General features: G+C 42.6%; 1 protein-coding gene across 1 annotated transcript in view; it reads right to left on the bottom strand.

Moving 5' to 3' along the window:
* The window catches only part of SMURF2 (SMAD specific E3 ubiquitin protein ligase 2), a gene marked incomplete in the record, with an annotated part of 2,869,016 nt that overhangs the window by 1,787,154 nt on the left and 1,056,770 nt on the right, over nt 1-25,092 (bottom strand).

Here is a 25,092-nt window from a genome sequence, read left to right as displayed (position 1 = left end):
AGTGTACTGTGAAAACACTTTGCACTTTTAAGTCTATTTTTTAACAATGTTTTATACTTTTATGTTCATTATTAGTAACAGTAGTAATATTTTTATCTTGAATGTATTGACTATTGTGGTTTACAGCATGTTATTTTGTATATTACATATTCAGGGGAAGTATGCCTTTAAGTTTAGTCAGGGTAATTTTATTGATGCAAGCAAAATCATGAATAATTGCTTAAGTAATGAGAGTATATAAAGGAAGTTGCATCATAACTGAATGACTCTGATGAAGCCAATTCATGTTTCTTGGCGAAAGTGCTTAGTTGGTTTTACTTTAACAGTATTTAATATTAAATAAACTTGTGTTTCACGCAAATACTGCCTTGGTGGTTCACTTTTTTATTTTTATTATCGTTTACAAGTTCTTAAAGTTATTGGGGTTAGGTGGAGGGACTAGTTTTACCTTTACTTCAAGGCAGACGGCTTTGTGATCTTATCCTTACCAATGAGGACATCACATTAGGGGTTGAGTGCAGCACTCTCCCATATTTGTGAGTACCAACTGTAGGACATTTGTTCCCCCAGTGGGAGTACCAACTAGCTGCTCCATGGCAATTGAGTTTACAAAGTCAAGAAATCATTGAGTCTGCATGTCCGTGGTTATGTATGCCTCCCAATTAATGGAGGAGTAGTTAAAATCACCCACAACTATGGCACTGGACTTGACGGTGAGTGATTCTAATAACTTCAGGTATGATGTATGGATTTTCCAGTTTATGATGGGGACCTGCAGCTACTAACAGTAAGTTAATAAACTTTTCCCATGGTTAGTTGGACATGGAGTAGCTCAAGCATGTTATACTGTTTGACTAGCCTTGAGGTATGCGTATCCTTTATGTAGACAGATACACCTCTGCCTATGCTCTTTCATGTTCAGTGGGTGGTGTGAACGTATGCAAGGGGTTATGGCCATGCATTGCCACAGTGCTTTCTGTGGCTTTGAACCATGTTTCAATAACTGTACACACATCAACATTCTCCAGGGTGAGGAAAGCTTCTAGGATTGCAGTTTCTTGATGAGATTCCTAGCCTTGAGCAGTAACAACTTCAGCTCGTCTTGAGTAGCTTTTGTTATGTTGGAAGGTTGGTCTGTTTTGGCAATGCCAAAAAAAGGCACTACAGGTGTGGATAATGTTCTGGCCAATATCCAAAAGCCTAGGGGTGACAGGTGAAGACCATCCTTGAAAAAACAGCATGCCTGTCAACCATGTCCTTCCAGGCTGACTAGTACTTGACCCCTTTGGAATGACACCAGTTGCTAAGCCATTTGTTAAAGTTGATCATTTTCTGCTGATATCACGGCATCATCCTTGGAGATGGCAGAATGCTTTATGTTCAAGGAGTTTTAAAAATTCTCTGACCCTCTTCTTAAATGGAGGGTAATCTTAAGCCTCCCAGTGAAAATACCCCCCACATGTTATGGAGCATCTCTCCAAAACTGAAATCCACATATCGTGAAGCTGAGGCAAGCTCTTCCTTAGACTCTGAATTATCAAATGAACCAGTAGAAATTTGGCCAACATATGCCAATTCATCCTTCTAAGAATTGAGAGTGTCAGTAAAATCCTGAAGAGTGGTGTCCCTTTCTTTTCCAAGGAGATGATCCTATAGAAATGGTTCTAACAGGACTGTGCTGCATAGATCTCACAATCTAAAAGATATCCTTAACCATTCTGAGTATATTGTGCTTGTATGGTGAGGCAGACTGGAAGCAGTCTTTTAAAACTTTGTCTTAGGCATGTGTCTGGGTGTGGGATCAAATGTACTGAGGACCAGGCTTCAGGCCAGGACCTGCACTCAGTTGGCAGATAACTCCTTTCTGAAGAGGGGTATTCTGCCCACCCTCTCTGAAGACCTAGAGCAGAAGTCAGAAGCCAAAGCCTACAAAGCAGCCTCAGACCCAACCAACAACCCAAGTCCTTTGACTTGTGTGGGCATGGAGGGAGTTGTAGACATATCGGACTCTACCTCTTGGTAGAGGCCTCAGTCACACACATTCACTAGACTGGACTTCAAAAGCTTATTCTCTCCCCATTGACTATCACAAGCAAGGGTGGACTGGTAGATAGCAAAATGTTATCTGCTTCCCTTACGTGCTTACTTCGTGACTGTCCCAGAACCCTTGTTTTCCTTGTCTAAAGAACTGAACTAATGATTTAGTCATATACCTGACAGTTTGACTATTAAAATCAGTACAGTGGGAACATTTCTGCACATCATGCTCCAGGTCCAAGCAAAAAGGACAGAGTAGGATAGTCTCGATGTGGAATATGGTATCCACACTCAAGGCAGATATTATTCTTAGGTAATCTCTGATCTCTCTTACTCTTATTTATTTTATTTATTTTACATTTGTTAACCGGGATGGTCCTACTGGATACATGTCCTTTTTCAGCGGAGGCCCGGGGAGAAAAGCTCCAACAGAGTTACATTGATAATTAGGTACAGTAAATGAGCTGAAAGAACTTAACAAAAACATAGGCTATTTACATAGTACAAGACTGCCATTACTATTTCTGAGATTACTACAAATGTAACATTAATAACATATAAGCAAGGACGGTAGGCAGTATAATGACATAGAGTTAGACAGGATACATATTTCTTTATCACAGTATACAAAGTACTTATCATCTTAGCTAGTTGTTTATGTTTTAGTTAATGGCACAGAGCTAGTCTGGGTTTGAGCAAGGACATAGCCAGTGTGACTTGAAGTGGAGTTTTAGACTATTTTGAATTGACTTAGAGAAGTTGCAAGCGTGATGTTATTTGGGAGAGAGTTCCATATTTTACCAGTGGTGTTGGCAAATAGCGCGTCACCACCTAGGTTGAAAGATTTAGTTGTTTGGACAAGGAGTCTGTTTGCTGAGCGAAGGCAGCTTAGATTAGAGTAGGGAGTCATTAAGTTTTTTAGTGCTGGGGTATTCTCACGTTGTTTAAGGATTTTGAAGGCCTCTATGAGTTGGGACTGGTGAAGAAGGTGTGGGAATTCTATCCATCCAAGCTTTTTCAGGTTAGTACAGTGGTGTGTTCTGTAGGGTAGGCCTGTAACGAACCTGGCAATGTGATTACAGCAGGATGAGAGCGTGGCCAGATCAGATTTGTTAAGGTGAGTGAGGACAGGAGAGGCATATAGTAGGGTAGAGAGAAGGTGTGAACGGGCTGTGGCTGCCCTGGCATTCGGGGTAAGGAAGGCTTTAATTCTATATAGGGTCCCAAGTTTCTTGTTGACTGACTTAATGGCTTGGCTGATATGTATATCAAATCTGAGTTTATTGTCAATGTTTACTCCTAATAGCTTTGTATAGGTGTCTGGGGAGATGATGGTCCCATTATTGGATTTTATAGTGAAGTTTTCAGTCGGAGATCTATTGGTTGGGTAGAAGAGAAGTAACTTGGTTTTGTTTGGATTTAAGATCAGGAGATGGTTGGCAAGCCAGTTTTCGACTTTGGTGAAGCTATGTTGGGTGGTACTTAGTACATTTGCAAGAGAGGCATTGGAACATATTATAGTCGAGTCATCTGCATATTGAATGCAGGTGGCTTCAGGGATGACTGTTTGGATGTCGTTTATGAAGACTGAAAAGAGGAGAGGTCCTAATATGGAACCTTGAGGAACTCCTATGGTATTTGGTAGTAGGCAGGAGAGCTTGTTTTGCCACATTACTGCTTGTTGTCTCCCAGTGAGGTAAGCTTGAAACCAGTCAAGGGCTGGAGTATCTAGATACAGGGTTTTTAAAGTATATAGAAGTAACTGATGGTTTACCATATCGAAGGCTTTCGATAGGTCCAGGAAGAGAGCAGAGGATATTTTTTTATTATTCTGGTTAAGATTAATGTTTTCAGTAAAAGAGAGGAGGGCAGTGGTTGTACTATGATGGGGTCTGAATCCATGTTGAGAGTCTGTGAGTAGTTTATTTTGGGTTAGATAGAGCATTAGTTGGTTGTGCATGCACTTTTCCATAATTTTGGCAAGTGGTGACAGTATGGCTATAGGTCTATAGTTGGATAGTTCTGTGGATGAACCTCCTTTGTGGAGTGGAATAACATAGGATATTTTCCAAATTGAGGGGATTGAGGCCTCGGTTATGGTTCTGTTAATTAGGATTGAGATAGGGTAGGCTACGACATCTGCAACAATTTGCAGGTATTCAGCCGGCAGAAGATCGGCTGAAAGGGTGGTTGGCTTCAGTTTTTTCAAAAGGGATCTGATAAAGGATGTGGACACTGGCTGGAAGTTAAAAGAGAGTGGTGAGTCGGGTATAGTGTTTATAGAAGTGTGGGGAGGAGAAAGTTGGTTAGCTAATGACTGGATGGTTTCTGTGAAGAAAGTATTGAATGAATTGGCTATATCTACTTGGCTCTTGTCAGATAATGTTCCTGGGGTCGGAGTAGTGGATTTGCCTGGTTGGAGAAGTTTATTTATGCCTGCCCAGTACTTTTGAGGGTTATTCTGATGTTTATGTTGCAGATTGTAGAAGTAATTTTTCTTATCTAGTATGATGGCTTTTTAGTCTCATTTCTAAGTTGTTGGAATTTGATACCATCTAGGGTAGTTTGGTAGTGCGCCATTTATCCCACGCTTTGTCTCTAGTTGTTATTTTGGTTTTGGTGTCTGTTGTTAGCCAGGGTGCTAGTTGAGTTTTAATACTTATTGAGCGTTTAGGGGCATGCGAGTCAAGTATAGTAAGGAATGAATTGTTAAATGATGACACTGCCTCATCAAGGGGAAGGAACTTTAGTTTTGTCCAGTTACATGATTTGAGTTCAAGTTGAAATTTAGTAGGGTCAAAGTTTTTCTTGGATCTGATAGACCTATAAATAGGTAAGCTTGTACAATTAATTTTGTCTTTCATGATGTATGTGAGCAGGTGATCACTAAGATCATTAGGGAGAGTTCCAGACATAGTTCTGGGGATGACTGTTGGTGAGTATCCAGTCTAGTATACTCTCTTTTTGGTTATTGTTACCTGTACGTGTGGTAGATGAAATCATCTGAGAAAATCCATGTAGGTTAACAGGGATGGGGTTGGACTGTGCTGTGCATTGGTTCCAGTCAATATTAACATCGCCCAGGACAATGGTTTCTTGAGGGTAGTTGTTGGCTATCCAATGTAGAATGACCTCTAGTGTTTCTACATTGTTCCCAGGGGGAATATAGGTGACAATTAAGTTAATGCCCTTATGATTATTTAGTAGAATTTTTAGAGCTAGTATTTCAGCGTTATAGACCTGGGGTGGTTGTACAGGGTTAGTTATGATGTTAAGTGTGCTATTATATAAGACGGCTATTCCACCTCCTCTTTTCTTTACTCTATCTGCCCTAAGTATATTGTAACCAGGAGGCAGGATCTCATTGTCTTTGGTTGATGGCCGGAGCCATGTTTCAGATAGACACATTATGTTGGGGAGGTATGTGGCTAGTACAGCATGCAGGCTATGTATCTTATTGTTTAGGCTTCTAATGTTTAAGTGGCATATTAGGAGGGAGTTGACCAGTCAGTGGGAGAGTGGTGGGCTGATAGGATTTTGAGTTAAGGTTGGGCCTGGATTAGGATGGATGTCCCCATCTTTGGTTATGTTTTTTCTTAGATACGCTAGTAGTCTAATAACTTTGAATAGTAGTTTTAGTTCATATTTGGATTTTGGTGTTGATTGGAGTGGTTTTTTTTAGAAGCAAGTGGTTGGAATTTATAATTTTTGGGATAGTGTAGTAGTGGGCAAGTTCCGCAGTCAGTGGAGGTAGGGGGGTCTTGGTTTGGCATTTTGGATAAGAGAAACCTACGAATGTGAGATGTTCATAGCTAGTAAGAAAGTATGGCAGAATTAAGAGTGGTAAGATAAGAGGAAGGAGTTTATAATTATTTATAGACATGCTATATGTCATCAATGGGTGGGGTCAATGTGCTTCAGAGGAATAGTAGTGGTTAAACAGTAAAGTGGTGGTGGGGGGAGGAAATTGGAGAGGAAATTGTGTAGGTTGGAGAGGAAGTAGGGGTGTGGCCTAGTGGCTATAAATGTAGACACAGTGGGGGCGGGTGTATCAGTGCAAAGCAATGAAAACAAGAAAAAGGTTTCCTAATAGGGCACTTAACTTTGAAGATATCTGGTGCAAATGGACTGACTACACTCTACAATACTAATTACACAGCGTCCAAAAGACCAAGAAGGAGGGAGGTCTGATATTTAAGCCGGCCAATGGCTACAAAAGTAAGGATAGTCTATACAGTCATTACTCCAACAAGGGAAAAAAAAAAGAACACCTGGCATTAATTACACTTGTCTGACCCATCAAAGAAGGACTACAGTGTCTGTCTGCTTTCTTGAGTGCTACTGGCTGTATAGCTTTGGGAAGAGAGGAAAAACTTGAAAGTTCCTTAACAAAGGAAGAACATTCCACTTGGTTTTCTTGAGTTTCATCATTGTTCTGTACCTCTTTTTGAGTGAAGACAGGCTTTAGCAGGCCATTTTGGGGGAAAAACATCTAATGGACTGGTTCCCCATAAAAAACAACCCCAAGAAGTAAAGCCGAAATAGAAACATCTAGGTTAGCCTCCTGAGCTACAGTGGAATGCATCTTTAGAATAAATGATAGGGAGACCTCTCTCATTCTCTTTAACCTTTGTGTACATATAGCAAGAATGACAATAGTGCAGTGTGTGTGAATTGATTAAATGAATTTTGGGTCAGCATATGTGCCAAAATGAGGCTGCAATTTCCAACAGTGTAGAGCAAGTTCATACCTAGATGTATTGCGTTGTATTAAAGTATTTTTATGCAAAGGATTTATAATCTGAGTTAGGAGTCTGCAGGCCAGAAAATGCAGATGACCACAGTACAATAGTGTCATGTCCTTCACAAGAACTTACACAAACTATAACACTTGGGAATTTCCACAATGAGACACTATGTCTTGAGACAGATTAGGCTCTTCCATAAGTAAACTTGAGGTTGGTGATTTACTGGATACTGGCTTGCAATGACGACTTTTGATTTTATTGAAAGTTGCATAAATAATGGCATTACCTGGACACCTGTTTTGGCTGCAGTAACCCTGTAATGGGAGCAATCAAATGTGCCTTCTCTGGTCAGCCAAAGTACAACTTAGTTTCTAAAACTTTAAAACTGACTGCATACTACTTCTTAGGATGTACTTACTTTTTACAATAGCAGGATCAGAAAGTCTTGTGTGACTCGCTTCTTCTGTTTGTTGAGATTGATAAAGTCTCTTACACTATTCATACTTGTAAAGCTTGAAGACACCTTAGCTTATCATCTTTACAAAAAGTTCTACAGCATTCACAAGCAATTTTAAGAAGTGTGGTCTACCTCCAAAAACGACACTAGGTATAAATCTTCTGGGGCAATGTGACAACAGCATGTAGACCATAAATGAGCTTTGAAGCAGAAAATGCAATCAATGCAATTGTTGAAAATAAAAAACAACTATAACTAATTTCTTGAAGAACACCTCCTGCACCTCCACAAACACCATCAACAAACTTCAAAATAGCACCATCAATTTTCAATACTACTCTCACATTCAAATTACCACCAGTAAATAGCCCACAGCATAGCCCCCTTAGAGTACATAAAGACATCACTACCTTCCTCAACATTACAATTAACACAGCATCAAAACTTCTAATTAGCAGTGACATACACCCAAATCAATGCCCCCCACCTCATCTGGGAAGCATCTGTGGTCAGTGTGGTTTTGGGAGGGGGCAGAACAAAGGTTCAACCTTGCATGAGCTCTGGGGAATGAAGCCACCAACAAACAGAATCCCTGCGTAGTCATGAAAGTTTGATCGGAAAATTTAATGGGTGCCTGTGTAATGGGCATTGAACTGCCAGGGTCCACTGCAATACTCTCATGTGTAGACAGGCTGTGGCTGACAAAGTTATCACTGCAACCATGGAACCCAAAGGCCTCAGTATTAACTTCTCTGTGGGAGACAGGGATGGCTAGAATCTGTTTGATACGAGATCACAAAGTTGTGATCCTGTCCGGAGTGAAGTAGACCCTTGCTGAAACTGTGTCCAGGCGAGCTCTAATGAAATCTATGGTTTGAACTGGCTGCAGCTGGGATTTCTAAATACTGATCGTTATGCCTGGAGATGGGGCTAGCTGTAACAAATCATCTCTGGCTTGAACAAGTAGATGCTAGGTTAGTACGGTTAGGAGCCAGTCATCCAGATATGGGAACACATGGAATCCCTGTAGCCTGAAAAAGGCTGAGACAACCACGATGCATTTGAACACCATGGGGGCTGTGATGAGACCGAATGGAAGTACTCTGAATTGGGAGTGGCACGCTCACAGCCAGAAATGCAGATAACGTGTGGAACACCTGCCCATTTTGATGTGGTAGTACGCATCCCTCAGGTCCAAACAGCACATCCAGTCTTCCATTCTCAGGAGTAGTAGAATGTACTGGACCTTAACCATCCTGAATTTTGAATTCTTTACTGATTTGTTCAGGGATGTCAAGTCCAGGGCAGGCTGCAAGTCCCCCATCTTTTTTGGTACTAAAAATAATCATGAGTAAATGCCCAATCTTCTCTGGTAGGGAGGGACCTCCTGGATGACCCTTTTTTGTAGCAGCTTTGAATTTCTTGAGCTGCCTTCTTCCACTGACTGGGTGGGACATTGAGGAGAAAAGACTTTGGTTTGGGGTTTTCCAAAAAGGGAATAAAGCATCCTCTGGATATGATCCTTAGCACCCACTGACTGTTCGTGATGGCTGCCCAGGCTTGTGGGTATAAGGAGAAGGGCAGTTGGGCCACCATTCAGGAGCAGTGGAAGGGTCTATCCAAGAAGGAATCTCAAGATCCTGTGTTCTGTGGACCCTCCCTCTGCCATGGGGGCAGCATCTTCCACTGTAGCTTTTACCCCTTCTAACTCTGGGGGAAAAAGTCTCGCTGCGATTCCTGAAAAGGACCTTGAGATTTCTTGAACCACAATGTTTTCCCCCATGTTGGTTCCTGAAGGATGACCTTTGTGGGGTAGAAAAATGGATCCTGGTGGCAGACAAGGTCTTTCCATCTTTCTCGCTCAGGAAAGTGTCCCTCTCTTACTGTTGGACTGAACAAAGATGATCCGTCAAAAGGGGCACTGATGAAGGATGCCTTGATAGTTTCCGAGAAGTCACACAGCCGCATCTAGGCATGGAGCCTAATGGCAATGCCTGAACTGGCCACCCTAGAGGTGACCTCTGCAGCGTGGGAGATCAACCTCATGGACACGTTAGATATTGAAAGTACAGTGGCCATTCTAGAAAGAAAGTTCTTTGGCAAAGTCTCTCTGTAGTCTAGTAAAATGGGATAGATAGTTTAACACTTGTAGGGCGAAAGTGGATGAGGTGCAAACTCTCTTACTGAATCTGTCCATAGCCCTACACTCCCTGTTAGGTGGATGGATGGAGGAGCTTTCTTAGATCAGCTCCTTTTTAGTGGCTACTGCAACCACCATGGCATCTACTGGGATCCCTTTAGTCCAATGTGGTTTGTCAGTAGGCATGCTAAGAATCTTGTTGGCCCTCTTCAGGATGGGCTCTAGTGTCCGGTTCCTTCCATGCCCTGATATATACTAATTCAATCAGCACATCTGCAGGGAGGGACACCCAGAATGAAGAAGGGTCGGACCCAAAAGACTCCAAAAGCCCCATTTCTTCTGGGGTGGGGTTTTGGGCAGACCAACCACCACTTTGGAGGAGTAACCATAGGATGTCCCAAAAAAAAAAAAGAGACATCTTCAGGTGGAGATCTTGGGGACCCCTCCCCTTACTCGAAATCAGTGTTTGTAATGAGGGATTCCTAGGGGGAATCTAGGTGGCTCCTTTTACATCATCTCTTCTGAGGGACCTCCTCGGTGGGTTGTTCTAGGGTGGTGTCAGAAGAAAATTGGGGTTCCACTGAAGGGATGGGCTGGAGGCTCTAGAGGACCAACTACCCCTGTGGTAGATGGGAGGCCTCAGACACAGGATCCATGGGGGTGAGGAGTAATGCCAAGGGGGGAAGAACACAGGCTCTCCTGGGGTGAGAGAGGACCCTCTCCACCACTCTGAACATAGAGGGTGAACCTGAAAGTCATCCCTCTGGATCTGAAGCGAATGGAATGGACATCCCCCATGCACCCGAAGTACTCTGCTTCGAAGGGGGTGTTGAAGTCAAGTTATCAAAAGCCAAGGCTCCGAGGAGAAGCAACATCTCCAAAAACTTTGGAGTCAACGTGAACACCCCATGGACTCGATGTTAAGGCTCCAGCTCAGAGATATACTAGGAGCCGAACCAGTCAGAGCCGAGCTCGTTGGGAGGCCATCGGAGACGGTGTAATAACCACTATTGGCTCTGAAGTCTCAACTGCCAGAACCACAATATAGGCAGACTCCGAAACCAAAGAATCAGAGAAGGAGCAACAGGAAGGAATAGGGAGATTCTGCTCACGGATCCTGTAGGGAATGGAGCTGGCAAAGCACCCATCTGGATCTGTACCTGAAGGAATTGCCTCATCAGTCTATCCACGTTGTTCTTGGACAGACTATGGTAAGACCTGGGAGAAGACATGATCGAGGGTAGTCTGGATGGCTTCTTAGGGGAGATCTCTGCTCCAAAGTACTCGGCTCTGACATGGCAAGTGGAGCCTGAGGAGGAGGACATGGTGGAGACAACAGAGTCAGCCATGCCTTTTAACCTGGAATCATCAAAAATCTGGGCAGATGCCCATGAAAAATAGGTAAAAATCTGTATGCTGATTAACATAAAATGTGCATACATAATTATGTAACCCTGACCACTCCAATGGGATTGTGAGATACCAACTTTCAAATACAAACTGAAGAACAGACAACCAAAATATGGTCCCACACCCTGTAGTAAATGGTAACCAAGCAATGATGTTCATTGGGAAGGGAGAAAATAATAAACCTTAGGATTTTGTTTTTGGTGACTTGCAGTATGTGGGTTTTGTGGTAAAAGTAGGGCATTTAATGGTAGGCAATATTCTAATCTCAGCAAAAGAATATTATAGTTTGCTAGGACCTCCAAAAGTTATTCTCCCAGTTTTGTAGCTAGAGTTTGTGCCAGCCTGGTGCTGTTTGACTTTACCGCCCTTCCCCACTCAAAAAATCATGGTCGAATGGGACCCCCATACACAGCCCTCCCTCCTGCCTGCAGCCATTCCAATATCCCATTACTTGGCTAGTTCACCCCATTTACCATAAACACTGTAATGTGCATACTGTTTTACTTCTACCATGATTATTTGGATTTCATTTAAAACTTTTGTTTTACATTTCATAGCACAAACACTAATAGACATATGCTAAACAAAACAATAGTCTCACAAAGAAAATAGCATTAGCCTTAAAACTTCTCTGTCCTTGAAACTCGCATTCATTGAAACAGCACTGAAACCCACATTTAAAGAAAATGCAAAAGTCATTTAGATAATTCCACATTAAAGAGATCTATAACTAATGAAGAGGTTGCTGCTACCAAACAACTTTAAATTTCATTGTTTCAGCTACAAATAAAGTGCCTGTTGCCCTTGATGAATAAATTGTCTATGTTACACTAAAATGGTACTGTAAGCTAGTAATATTATAATAGGGAACAGATTGCAAACTGATAACAGGTTCATAGTTACTAGGCATTTCCACCAAAGAGGACATTCTCAGGAATGCAGCATCCACCCCTTTAAAAGTACAACACTGCAATCTACCTACATACTGTGGGAGTAGAGCCCACAGCCTACTGCATCAAAAGCAAGTATACTATATGTTGTGCTGCTAACACAAACAGACTTGGCATAAGCAGCATTAAACTTCTTTCCCCCTTAAGAACTATGCAGCATAACAAATCTGGAAAAAGCCAAAATTTATTGGGGGTTTGGACAAAGGCCCAACACCAGGGTTACATTTTAAACACTGCTTGTATAATCTTAGAAAGTTGCTACTTGCTAGAATAAAATGTTTTGTGTTTACCACACATTTCTTGAAATATAACTTAAATGGTTATTATTGAGTGAATTCAGTTCTCACTGATTTGTCAGAAAACCACAAATTTTGAGAGGAACAGACCAAACGTATGAACACAAACACGTACAAAGTGAGAAAAGAATTTGGTACCTAGCAGTCTTGTACTACAAAATAACATTCAAAAAAACATGTAATAATGCAAAGGAACCAGCAGCGACCAACACAATGCAGCGTACATACATAGTTAAACAACTGTTACAAACATTTGAATGAGAGCCCTAGCAGTCTCAATACAGACCCAGCATGTACATAAATAAAAGAATGTTCCAATCCACACATAAGCAAGCAATGAATTCAAATGCGGCAATGAGAACATTCAATTCAAATGCAGTAATGAGAGAAAATAACTCAGTAACCAGTCTCCCCAATTAAAGACTTGAGTACCTAGCAGTCTCCTTCTACTAAAATAAAGTGAGAAAGTAATGCGGTACCTAGCAGTCTGTCTTGTACATAATGAGAGAATCAATGCAAAGATGACCGTACCTAGCAGTCACGTCTGTACTAAAAAATAACATTCAATGCAGCAACATTCAAAAAGCCCTTTATAATGCAAAAGAACCAGCAGCAAACAACACAATGCAGTGTACATAAACTGTTACAAAACATTTGAATGAGAGCCCTAGCAGTCTTGATACAGACCCAGCACGTACATAAATAAAAGAATGTTCCACACACAAGCAAGCAATGAATTTAAATGCGGCAATGAGAGAAAAGACTCGAGTACCTCGCAGTCTCCTCCATCTAAAATAAAGAGAGAAAGAAATGAAGTACCAGACCCTGCATGTACATAAATAAAAGACTGTTCCACACACAAGCCATGAATTCAAATGCAGCAATGAGAGAAAACAACTCAGTAACCAGTCTCCCACAGAAAAGACTTGAGTACCAAACAGTTTCCTCCTACTAAAATCAACTGAGAAAGGAATTCGGTACCTAACAGTCTGTCTCGTACATAATGAGAGAATCAATGTAGCAATGATACTGTACCTAGCAGTCTCGTTTGTACTAAAAAATAAAATTCAATGCAGCAACATTCAAAAAGGTCTTTACAATGCAATGGAACCAGCAGAGAACAACACAATGCAGCGTACATAGTTAAACAACCGTTACAAAACATTTGAATGAGAGTCCTAGAAGTCTGATAAAAACCCAGCACATACATAAATAAAAGACTGTTCCCAATTTAATGCAAGCACATACATAAAAAAGAAGTTATGTCCTTACCATAACGTTCCATGTGGAGTGTTCATCTTGCCTTTGTTCTTACACACGGGTTCGGAGCCGATCCTCGGCTCCGAGTCGGCCGAACTGCAAAGCTCTGAATCTCAGAGAAGCTCGAGACCAGCCCATATCCCACAATCCTCCCTGCCATTACTCAGATCTAGTTTGCAAACAAACCAGACCAAAAGATCCAACACCTCCGGTGCTAGAAGTATACACTCTCTTCAGACATTCAGAGACACTCTCTCACCATAGCAATAACTAATGGTCTAAACATATATCCCATGATACACGGGACCATATACCCCGGAAGGGGTCAAGACACGTCAATCAGACTCTAATCCTACCAGTTCTTCCAAACACGTGGGGAGGGAAAGGGAGGGAATGTAAGAACAAAGGCGAGATGAACACTCCACATGGAACGTTATGGTAAGGACATAACTTCTTTATGTGAGTGTTCAATCTCGCCATTTGTTCTTACACACGGGTAGCATCCCTAGCTCCGTCACCCCGAGTGACTCATGGAAGAACGTTCCTAAGCACAGTGGAACCAAATGATGTCCTGTCCTTGGAGACTTTGTCCACTCTATAATGAGTGATGAAAGTATGTGGCTTAGACCACGTGGCTGCTGCACAAATAGTGTCCAAAGGCAAACGAGCTGCATGAGCTAAGGACGTGGAGACGGATCTGGTAGAATGGGCCTTAGGTTTGGTGGGTAAGGATTGATTTGATTTAGAGTATACAAAGGTTATACAGTCAGCAAGCCATTTAGACAGTGTACGTTTAGCAATTGCCATGCCCTTTTTATTGTCTGCAAATGCGACGAAGAGCTGATCCGTTTTCCTGTAAGCTTTGGTCCTATCCAAATAAAATCTTAATTGCCTGTGAACATCCAACTTGTGCAACATATACTCCAGTTTGTTAGTATGGTTCTTGAAAAAGGTAAGGAGTTCTATAGACTGGTTAATATTCGTAACTGAGCATACTTTTAGAAGGAAAGATGGATTTGTACGCAGAGAGACCCTGTCTGGATGGAATATCAAGTAAGGTGGTCTGATCGATAATGCTTGCAACTCTGATACTCTACGAGCGGAGGTCACGGCGATGAAGAGAAGCGTCTTCCACGATAAGAACTTTAAGAGACATGACTAAGCAGGTTCAAAAGGTGGCAACATGAGTTGCGACAGCAACAAATTCAGGCTCCATGGAAAGAAAGGTTTTCTGACAAGCGGCCTAAGATGGAAGGTTCCTTTCATAAAGGCCTTACAAAGTCTGTGAGACATAATGGGAGAACCCTCCTCACCAATATGGAAGTTTGATATGGCCGCCAACTGTACTCTTAGTGTGGAAGTAGAAGCTCCTTCGTGTAAGAGGATAGATAAGAATTCTAAAATTTTATGTAGAGGAGATACCAAGGGTTCTAAGTGTTGGCTAGACGCCCAGTATACAAAGCATTTCCACTTACTCGTATAGAGTTTAGTAGTGGAAGCTTTATGAGAAGCAACCAGAATGTGTTGAACTGCCGGGGGGAGTAGATGAGACCTGGCTAGGCAGGGAAGCGGAGCAACCAAGCTGCTAGTTTGAGGGACTGAAGAGACGGGTGAGGAACTCCCGACAAATGGGTCAGTAGATCTGGTACTGGGTCCAGAATCCATGGTTCCTCTATTTAATAGGCTCGAAGAAAGGGGAACCATATTTGACGAGGCCAGAATGGGGCTATGAGCATTACAGTCCTTTCCAGGATCCTGGCTTTCTGTAGAAATCTGGGAATCAAGGGAGTAGGTGGAAATGCATATAGGAGACCCGGGGGCCAATCGTGTATCAGTGCGTCCCTGGGGACATCCCCCGGAGGGGGTAGAAGGGCAAAGTAGCTTCTGCATTTTGCATTTAACGGGGAAGCAAACAGATCGCAGCAAGGCTGGCCCCATTTGCAGAAGATCTTTTCCGCTGTCTGTGGATTGAGGGACCACTCGTGAGGTAACAGGATGGCTCTGCTCAACCTGTCCGCAATGACGTTGGATGACCCCGCGATGTGCGTTGCTATCAGAAAGCGACCCGTGGACTCTGCCCATTGCCAAATTCTCATGGCCTCTCTGCATAACGGGTAAGACCTGGTTCCCCCTTGCTTGTTTATGTACCAGACCACAGACATGTTGTCCGTCTGAACTGCTACTGTTCCTAGAGGTAAGAGGGCTTGGAAGTGTTGCAACGCCAGGAACACCGCCCTCAGCTACAGAACATTTATGTGTAGAGTGTACTCCATGCTGGACCATTCTCCTTGGACTGTTCTTCCCTGAAAAAGGCCCCCCACCCCATCAGGGAAGCGTCCGTGGTTATTGTGGCTGTTGGACTGGGTAGAACGAACGGACGACCCATAGTGAGGTTCTGATTGCACATCCACCATGAGAGGTCCCGTCTGCAAGAGTCCGTTATCCTGATCTCGTGCGCTAGGGGTAGGTGTTGGAACGACCACTGCGCGAAGAGCAGCCATTGTAGGATCCTCATGTGTAACCTTCCCATAGGAACTGCAATTAGTGCGGCTGCCATCAGTCCCAACACTTTTAACACTAGTTTGGCCGGGGCTTTCTTGCTGACCAGAAGAAGAACAACCTGCTGTTTGAGGGTTGACGCCCTTATTGGAGGGAGCTTTAGTAGTGTCGATTGTGTATTTAGGTCTGCTCCGATGATGGAAATACACTGTGAGGGCGATAAGCAAGACTTTTCAAAGTTTATGGAAATCCCTAAGTGGGAACAAAGGCTGACTGTGTAGTCTCTGACTTGCAATAGACGACGCTCGGTGGTGGCGGTGAGGAGCCAGTCGTCCAGATAGGGAAACACCTGGAATCCTTGTCGTCTCAAGTGATACGCAACTACTGCCATGCATTTGGTGAATACCCTGGGGGCTGAGGTGAGTCCAAAGGGCAGAGCTCGAAACTGAAAGTGACTGGCTCCCAGCCGGAAGTGCAGGTGATCTCTGGACGGTCTGGCCATTTTGATGTGGTAGTACGTGTCTTTGAGATCTATAGAGCACATCCAATCATCCTTCTGTAAGAATGGAAGGATCGATTGAAGCGTGACCATCCGGAACTTTTCCTTCTTCACGAAGGTGTTGAGATGGCTGAGATCTAAGATCGGTCTCCAGTCCCCTGTCTTTTTTGGAACTAAAAAGAACCTTGAGTAAGTTCCGGATCCTCTTTGGTCCACCGGGACTGGTTGGATGACTCTGTTTTCGAGCAGCTTTGAAATTTCTACAGCTGCTGGATTTCGCAGACGGGGTGGCACGTCTGGAAACCTTCTTTGTAGAGGTGGAGTTGATGTGAAGGGGATTTTGTATCCTCTGGTTATAATGCTTTTTACCCAACAATCCGAAGTAATATTTAGCCAGGCCAGTGGGTATAAAGCCAAGCGACCCCCGACTGCCTCCAGAGCAGGACAGCCGGGCCTCCCTTCAGGAGTACTGGAAAGGCTTCCCAGGGACGGAATCCCTGTCACCTTGGTTATGCTGACCCCCTCTGTTGCCGGGACGGCGTCTTCCATTTCTACCCCCTCCTCTGCCTCTGGAGGGGGTATCACTCTGTGTGGTCTGGAAAGATCCCTGATTCTTACGGAACCACATTTTTCTGCCTCATTGCCCTTTGGGGTACAGTCTAGTAGGAGCGGAAAAATGGACCCCGACAGCAGACAGGGTCTTTCCCTCTTGCTCACACCGAGTGAGAGTCTCCTTAACCTTGGGCCCGAAAAGTGTGGCACCATCAAAAGGGGCATTGGCAAAGGAAGACTTGGAAGCTTCCGCAAAAGAGCACAGCCACATCCCTGATTGTCTTCGAAGAGCAATCGCTGAAGCTGCAGCTCTACTCGATCCCTCGGCTGCATACGAGATGAGCCTCATGGATGAGTTTACTATGGAGGTGAGGGTGTTAAGTTGTGCTGTTACTTTTTCTGAAACAGCAGCATCTGTGTTACCCTGGAGGGTATCTGTCAGCTCCTTGATGAGATTCCTCTGCAAACGTGTGAAATGAGTCAAAAAGTTTAGCGAACGTATGGAAAAAGTCGCTGAACTAAAAACACGTTTCCCATATCTGTCCATAGTCCTAGAATCCTTATTAGGAGGATGAACAGATGAGGAAGACTCAGACATCTCCTTTTTCGTGGCTGCCGCCACCACCATAGCGTCGACAGGAACTCCCTTGGTGAGATACTATTTACCTTGGGGGGCAGTGATGAACTTGTTTGGTTTCCTAGGGACTGGTTCCACTGTGTCAGATGCCTCCCACGCCCTTCGAGCAATCAAATCCATTAATTCATCGAAGGGCGGAGTCACCCAGGAGGTAGAAGGTTGAGCCCCAAAAGCCTTCAGCAGCACCAACACGTCCTCAGTGGGGGCTGGGGATTGCCAATCATCCCTCTGTTTCAAGATCTCCAGGATGTCTGCAAATGACACATCCCCCGAGGGTGATTTGGGAGACCCCTCTGCCTCATCCAAGTCGGTGTCAGACGTTAGAGATTCCTGTGGGGAATCTATGTGCCTCCTCTTGCACAACTGTTTCCTCGGGACCTCATCAGACGGGGCTTCTGGTGAGGCCTCCAAGGAACAGGGGGAATCCTCTTGGGGTGGCTGAGGCAATGGGGCTCTACGCTTTGGATGGGTCGTGGGAGCAGAAACAGAAAGTGGCCCTTTTGGGGAAGGAGAAGATTCCCCTGATGACGTGGCTGTCTGTGCAGACAATACTTTCCTCATAAGGTCAAAGGCCCCCGAACCGCTGGCCGAGGGCTCCCCAGGTTCCGAAGAACACAGGAGCATCCCAGACCCAGGTGCCGTGGGCTCCGACCCCGAGGACTGAGCCGAGCCAGTCTGTGCCGAGGCCCCGAGAGGGAGAGTTGGCACTGACAGGTCGGTACGACTCGGTCCCGGAACCGAGGAGAGACAGTCGGCTCTGCGACTCCCCTATCGGTTCCGAAGGAGCCGAAGTCAATGGTGTCGATCGTGCAATGGACGGTTTCAGCACCGAAGGCTCCACTATCATCAGGTCATCCTCTCCCGGCTCCGAGATCTGGATGGGTCTCGAAGGAGGACCTGTTGGAGATATGGGGAGGCCTTCTAGTTTCAACACCAACTGGGAGGAAACTGCAATTAACTTGGAAAGGGCCGTGTTTTCCATGAGTTTCTGCACGACACGATCCACATCTGTCTCAGATAAAGGTCTGGAAGAACGGGTCGAAGGAGCCGAAGATGGCACCGACCGAAGAATGGACGGTGGTGGCAGCTCCGACACCGGTTCCAAGATCAGGGGCACAGGGAAAGATAAATGTTCGACACTCGGCCCCGAGATCTGTGGAAACGGGGAATGAACCCTGGAAGATGAACTCTGAGCCGATGACATGGGCTCAGACATCTTCGACCCCTTTGAGGATTTAGGAGCCTGATCCGACTTGTCCAAAGCCTCTTGAAAGGCAGGCTTCAGTAACCCTCTGTCTATGAGCTTCCTGCGTCTATCTGTCATGACTATCCCGCTAAATGAATGGCAAATACAGCAATCCTCTTGAAGATGGAGAGGGCCAAGACAGTAGACGCAGGAAGCATGATTGTCAGTAATGGACATTTTCTGCCCACACTGACATATTTTAAAGCCAGATTTAGCTTTCTCTGACATGCTAATATAACAACACTTCACTAGGCTAATGAGTAGAAAAAAACTGCTAAGACTACTAATCCTATAAATGTATATATATAAGTATAGAAAGGGCTATATAAGGGTGCCTGAAGAATAAAGAGGTATATATATATATATATATATATATATATATATATATATATATATATATATATATATATATATATATATATATATATATATATATATATGGGAACACTTCACATAATCGAATTATTGAAATCTCGAATTTCATATGGTCGAGACTATATGATCGAGATTTTAATAAATCGAATGTGTGTAGTGTTTAGAAATAAGACTTTACTTTTATACATTACGTGCACACAGAGGCAAGTATTGTTGTACTTGTGTGTACGTAATGTTTTATTTGTTTTGGGTGTTGGCAGGAAGTGAGAAATCTCCTGTTTTGCTTCGCATACAGCAAGACGGAGATTTCCCATCTCCCCACTGTAGCGATGTTGGAGTTGGTATATTTAAGTGGGGGGTGCAGGGGGGCAAAGCCCCCCTGCAAAAGCGAAGTTTGTGTTTTTTTTTTTTTGATGGTTTCCCTTCAGAAGTTCGAGTTTCCGAATCGAGATTTTGAAAATTCGATCTTCTGAAGTGAATCCATATATATATATATATATATATATATATATATATATATATATATATATATATATATATATATAACACACACAGTAACTTCTATAACTATCTAAGAAATATAAAGTTATTTCAGGAAAAAAATAAGTAGCTTATCTGTAAACAGAAACCAATTATCAATTTTCTATCTGGTCCGAGCTCTCCTCGATCCGATCTGTTGCAGCGGCAAACTAGATCTGAGTAATGGCAGGGAGGATTGTGGGATATGGGCTGGTCTCGAGCTTCGCTGAGATTCAGAGCTTTGCAATTCGGCCGACTCGGAGCCGAGGATCGGCTCCGAACCCGTGTGTAAGAACAAACGGCGAGATTGAACACTCTCACATTAAAAATATAAAAGACTGTTCCTAGTTCAATGCAATTGCAAGCACATACATAGACCATTCCTGGTTCAAAAAGTAATACCTAGAGGAGCTGGGGAAGAAAGAGCACACTGCGTTAATACTGATGTCATCGTGCATGCAACAGTCAAACAACTTTAAAAAAAAAAAAAAGTTGAGCGGTATGGAGACAGCCCCAAAGAAGTCGGATCCAATGGTTTTGGTGCTATCTTCGCCAGCTCCAACACAGAAGATCACCAATCCGGGGAGCATTTCCTGGCTTCCCAGGTCTCCTTTTGTTTTCTCGTGGGGGGTTGAGCCCCTGAGCTGGAAGGGACAGAAGGAGAGAAGGTACAGGGGAGCAACCCCTTAAGAATAAGCTTGTTCTGCCGATCTGCCAGGGCACGCAGATGAAAGGTGGAACAAATAGGGCAGGAGCTGTCTAAAGGAGGCGGCCTTAGACAGTAAAAGCACTCCCTGTGGACATCAAAGCTTGTTCTGCCGATCCGCCAGGGCACACAGATGAAAGGTGGAACAAATAGGGCAGGAGCTGTCTAAAGGAGGCGGCCTTAGACAGTAAAAGCACTCCCTGTGGACATCAAACAATGGGATCTTGTGCCCACAGAAAGTGCATTTTTTGAAACCTACAGGTTTGCCTGATTTAGGATCGGACTTGGACTCCATAATGAAAGGTAGAGAGAGAAAAAAGGAGAAGGAAACTTTTTTTTTTTTTAAGAAAGGGTACAGGAAAGGCAGGAAAGTTAAGTCAGACAGAAAACAGAAACCTGGTTAACAAAAGCAGGAAATAATGGAGAAAGGACTAAACAGAGTATGGGTAGGAGAGAAAGTGATAGAAATAAGCTAAATGGTAAAAAAATTAACTCGCTTATGGGGAAAAAAAACTTTCCTAAACTGAAGGAACTCTGGAGCCCGGACAACCTCGAGCGCATTCTACGAGCGGCAAACAAGATCTGAGGTTGACTGGGGGGAATGAGGCATTATGGGTAGGATGGAAGAAGCTTGAGCTTCAATGCCTCAGCTTGGAAGATAGCGGAGTCGGATCAGTAACCTGCAGGTTGAGGAGGAATGCCAGTGACATCAGATACTTGGCTAAAACCACAAACTGAAGGCAAAGAGGTTACCCCCCCTGATTATAACATTCTCAAGACAGAAAAGGGAAAAAAGGAGAAGAGGTAGCCATAGTTCACAAAAATAACTTAACACTACAACCTCTAAACCTAAACATCCCAACGTCCGATAACACTGAGATTTTATTCTCAAAACTAGAAATTAATAGCAAACACAGTCATAGCAGGGGCATGTATCCCACCTAGGGAACAATCTCACTACTTTAGAGAGCATACTCCAATGGACCTCAAATACCTTTTCCCAAGAAACAATAATAATGTGGGATTTCAATGTAGACTGGTATATCTGTAACGCACAGAACCCTACCAATCATATAAACCTATATGGATTTGCACAGCTTATCCAAAACACCACTACAATAGATAAAAAAACAATCTATCCTCGACTGGACTCTTACTAACAACATTCTGACTGTTGCCCTTACAGCCTAAGAAACCACTCACCAACCTTCCTACTCAGACAAAAGAGCATTATTCCCAAAACTACTGTTTACCACCAAATCCGGAACAGAAACAATCTCAACCCCCAAATCCTAGTGGCCACACACAGCCAATGCAACTGGTCTATCCTAAAAGAACTACCCTTCAACACAGCCACTGAATACTTCAGCATGTTTCTAAATGTCCTTAATAGCCTCGCACCCCCAAGGACACTCAGAACTAAAGCAACCACTACCCCCTGGCTAACCAAAGAAACTAAAAATCTTCTTAAACTTAGAGATAAAGCCTGGGAACAATGGAACATCACTAAATATCTAAAAAAATCAACTAAGATACCAGCAACTCTGAAACAAAGCCAAAACTCAAATCAAGCTAGATAAAAAAATATTACTATACCAACATGCAAATCACACATCAAAAAACCTCACAAAATTCTGATCAACTATCTTACAATCCCAGGGTAGGTATCTTCCCCACCCCTCACAACCACCCCAAACTTAGGCATAACTGCTGAACAGTTTAGGAAGTACTTCACAGAGAGTATCCTAGCACTACCCAAAAGTAACTGTTCCCCACCACATACTTCACCATTATTAGAAAATAGGAGCAGTTCCTTCTCCTTCAATCCCATCTCAACAAACGCCATAAAAAATTATTAAAAAACAGAAATCAACAACCACCCAACAGAATACCTCAAAACGTCAGCTGATTCTTTAGCCTATCATGTATCAATTCTAATTAACAGATCTATCACTGAGCACAAAGTCCCACATCTCTGGAAAATCTCTTATAAAAGAAGCATTTCAACAGAACTATCTAATTACAGACCTACTGCTATATTATTCTCCTCTATCAAAAGTCTTAAAAAGGTGCATACATTCTCAACTAATGCACCACCTCTTAGACAATAATCAAACATCCAGCTGTCAACATGGTTTCAGACCTAATCATAGCACAGCTACCACCTTCTTGAGATTCAAAAATAGAATCAACCTACATAGGAGTGAAGGGAAAATAGACTCAGTCGTCCTCGATATGTCCACAGCTTTTGAAACGGTCTCTCATAAAAACCTCTAACACTCCTCTCCAGCCTAAATGTTAGCTCATCTGCCCTCACTTGGTTTCAAAGCTATCTAAATGACCAACACCTAGCAGTAAAGTGGTCACAAGACATCTCATCACTACTGCCAGTCACATTAGGGGAACCTCAAGCCTCCATTTTTGGCCACCTTCTTTCCAATATCTTCACAAATAATCTCAACACAGCTACTTCTCTAGCTACTTTAGTCTAATATGTAGATGAGTCAACACCAATATGTGCAGTCCATATACTTCAAGAACTACATGAAAAAACACAAAAATATTTTAATAGCAGTGGAAGCATGGCTTTCCAATACACAACTTATACTCGACCCAAATAAAACCAAGCTTATAATCTCCCAACGTACTAGAGCCACAGACCCCCACCCCCCAACCAACTTTTCCATAATTGCTGCAGGTAACACAACAATTTAACACGTTACACAGACCAAACTCCTAGGTGTCACTGATCACAGCATGAGATTCAACTAACACATATCACAAACTATTAAGAAAGTACACAAAAAACTGGATACTCTATATAAAAACAAACAATTCCTAACCAACAAATATGAAAGTAGCCATTGCAAGAACTCCTCTACTTTCAACACTTCTTTATGGCTCACCCATACTCATGAACTTCAGAAAATCTGTCCTAGGTAAACTAGAAACATGTTATAGCAAACAAAATGTTCCACTGACTCCCCATATAAAACACACCACTGTCTAGAACTAAAAAAGTTATCTTGGCTAAAGTTTCCACACCTTCCTCACTACAACCAGCTGACAATGGCACACACATTACTTAACCAACCAGGAAACACACCTATCCTACAAAAAACACTAGAACCTTAATCTAACCCAAGAATAATGCTCCACCAACAAATATTTAATAAAAGTTATGAAATCTACAAATTCCCCAGGTGACGCTCTCTACTCTTGTTATGTAGCCCAAATCAGGAACTCCCTACCTCTAGAATCAAGAACTTTAATATCTCTCACTTTAAAAAAATGCTCAAATACCAACTGACAAACAAAATGGCTTTGCTTATGTAATTTTCCAGGATAAAACGCTTCCTATTTTACTTTCTACCATCTACAATTATAACATGTCCTTCCTATTTAATCACACTCTAATGACCATTAACTATTTCTGAAATCACAGTCTTCCTGAATTCCTTCACTTAACTACTATCCTACCAGCCATAATATTCCTACCACTACTCATAACTGTATCTATCTAATAAAGCAGCTAATACAGGCAAAACATTCTTCTAGTCTGTATAAGTACTTTACCCATAATTTCTTTAGTAATGTTCTAACTCAAAACTGTTCTCTAAACTTTCTGTTTGACAAAAAGTTACACGTCTGCTCATTTCTGCTTTTATTTTCACTTCTGTTTCTCCTCCTATCCAATGGCACTTTAAACCTGACCAAATACTATTATGTTAATTTGTACTTTACTCAACTGCTACACTCCCATTTTGTCACTATGCCTGTATACATTGGAAAAATTATTCTTGTTCTCCTTTAACTACTGCTATTAAGATGTTTACTTACACATGGACCAACATGTCTTTGTAATAATGTTTTCATGTAAACTTTTGTCTATTTTATATGTTGGTGCTTTTCTCCCTGGTCTTCCGCAGAAAATGGGCTCACAGCCAGTCAGACTTTCCAGGTAAACAAATGTAAAATAAAACAAAATAACCCGCTATACATATATACTGGGCCTTATGACCAATAACAGGCATGAATCCGAAAATGCAGATGAGTAACAAAGTTTGAAAACATGGGAAGAATATTTTGGGCACACACACATTGCTTACAATTGAGCTTACATACTACCAGACATCATGACAAACACTAGAACAAAACTACTATTAATCTACACAGGGTGGCCATACAGCTACAGAGAAACTGACTAGAGTCAACACAGTTGCACTGGGCATGATTTAATGTGGAAACAACTTTCCCTGAAGTTAAAATGTCACTGGACTTAATCCGGCCAATTCTTCTCCCAGCCTGGATTGTCCTATTTTTCTCATCACTGCCTCTTTGACCTCGGTCTCGATATCATCTTTTATGCAGAGCTAATTCATGAATCAGATTAGAGACGTTTCTAGTGACTGCAAGCAAGCTTTCAAATTTTAAAACAAATAAAAACGTGTGACTTAAACAGCTTTTATATGTTTCTAATACAGAAGGCTCTATCCTTCTAACATGCACTTCCTAACAGACAAGAAAATTAATCTGCATAACCATGCTAATGCCAAAAATCCTGAACATATTCAAAAACAGAAAATGAGTATACTTTAGTTGTCTTTTACTTATCTCTTAAGTAGATATCTGGCTGAGCTACATATATATTTTTAGACAACTGATAGCCACGAGGAAGGAAATAACAGACACAATGCAGAATACACTCAACCAGGATATACCAATGGGGCAAACTAGACAGCATACCTCTCAATTACCCCT

The sequence above is a fragment of the Protopterus annectens genome, chromosome 8.part0 (assembly GCF_019279795.1).
Source record: "Protopterus annectens isolate FY-2018-M chromosome 8.part0, PAN1.0, whole genome shotgun sequence".
NCBI lineage: Eukaryota > Metazoa > Chordata > Ceratodontiformes > Protopteridae > Protopterus > Protopterus annectens.
Note: the sequence above shows the minus strand (reverse complement) of the source record. Positions and strands in the feature narration are given on the sequence as shown.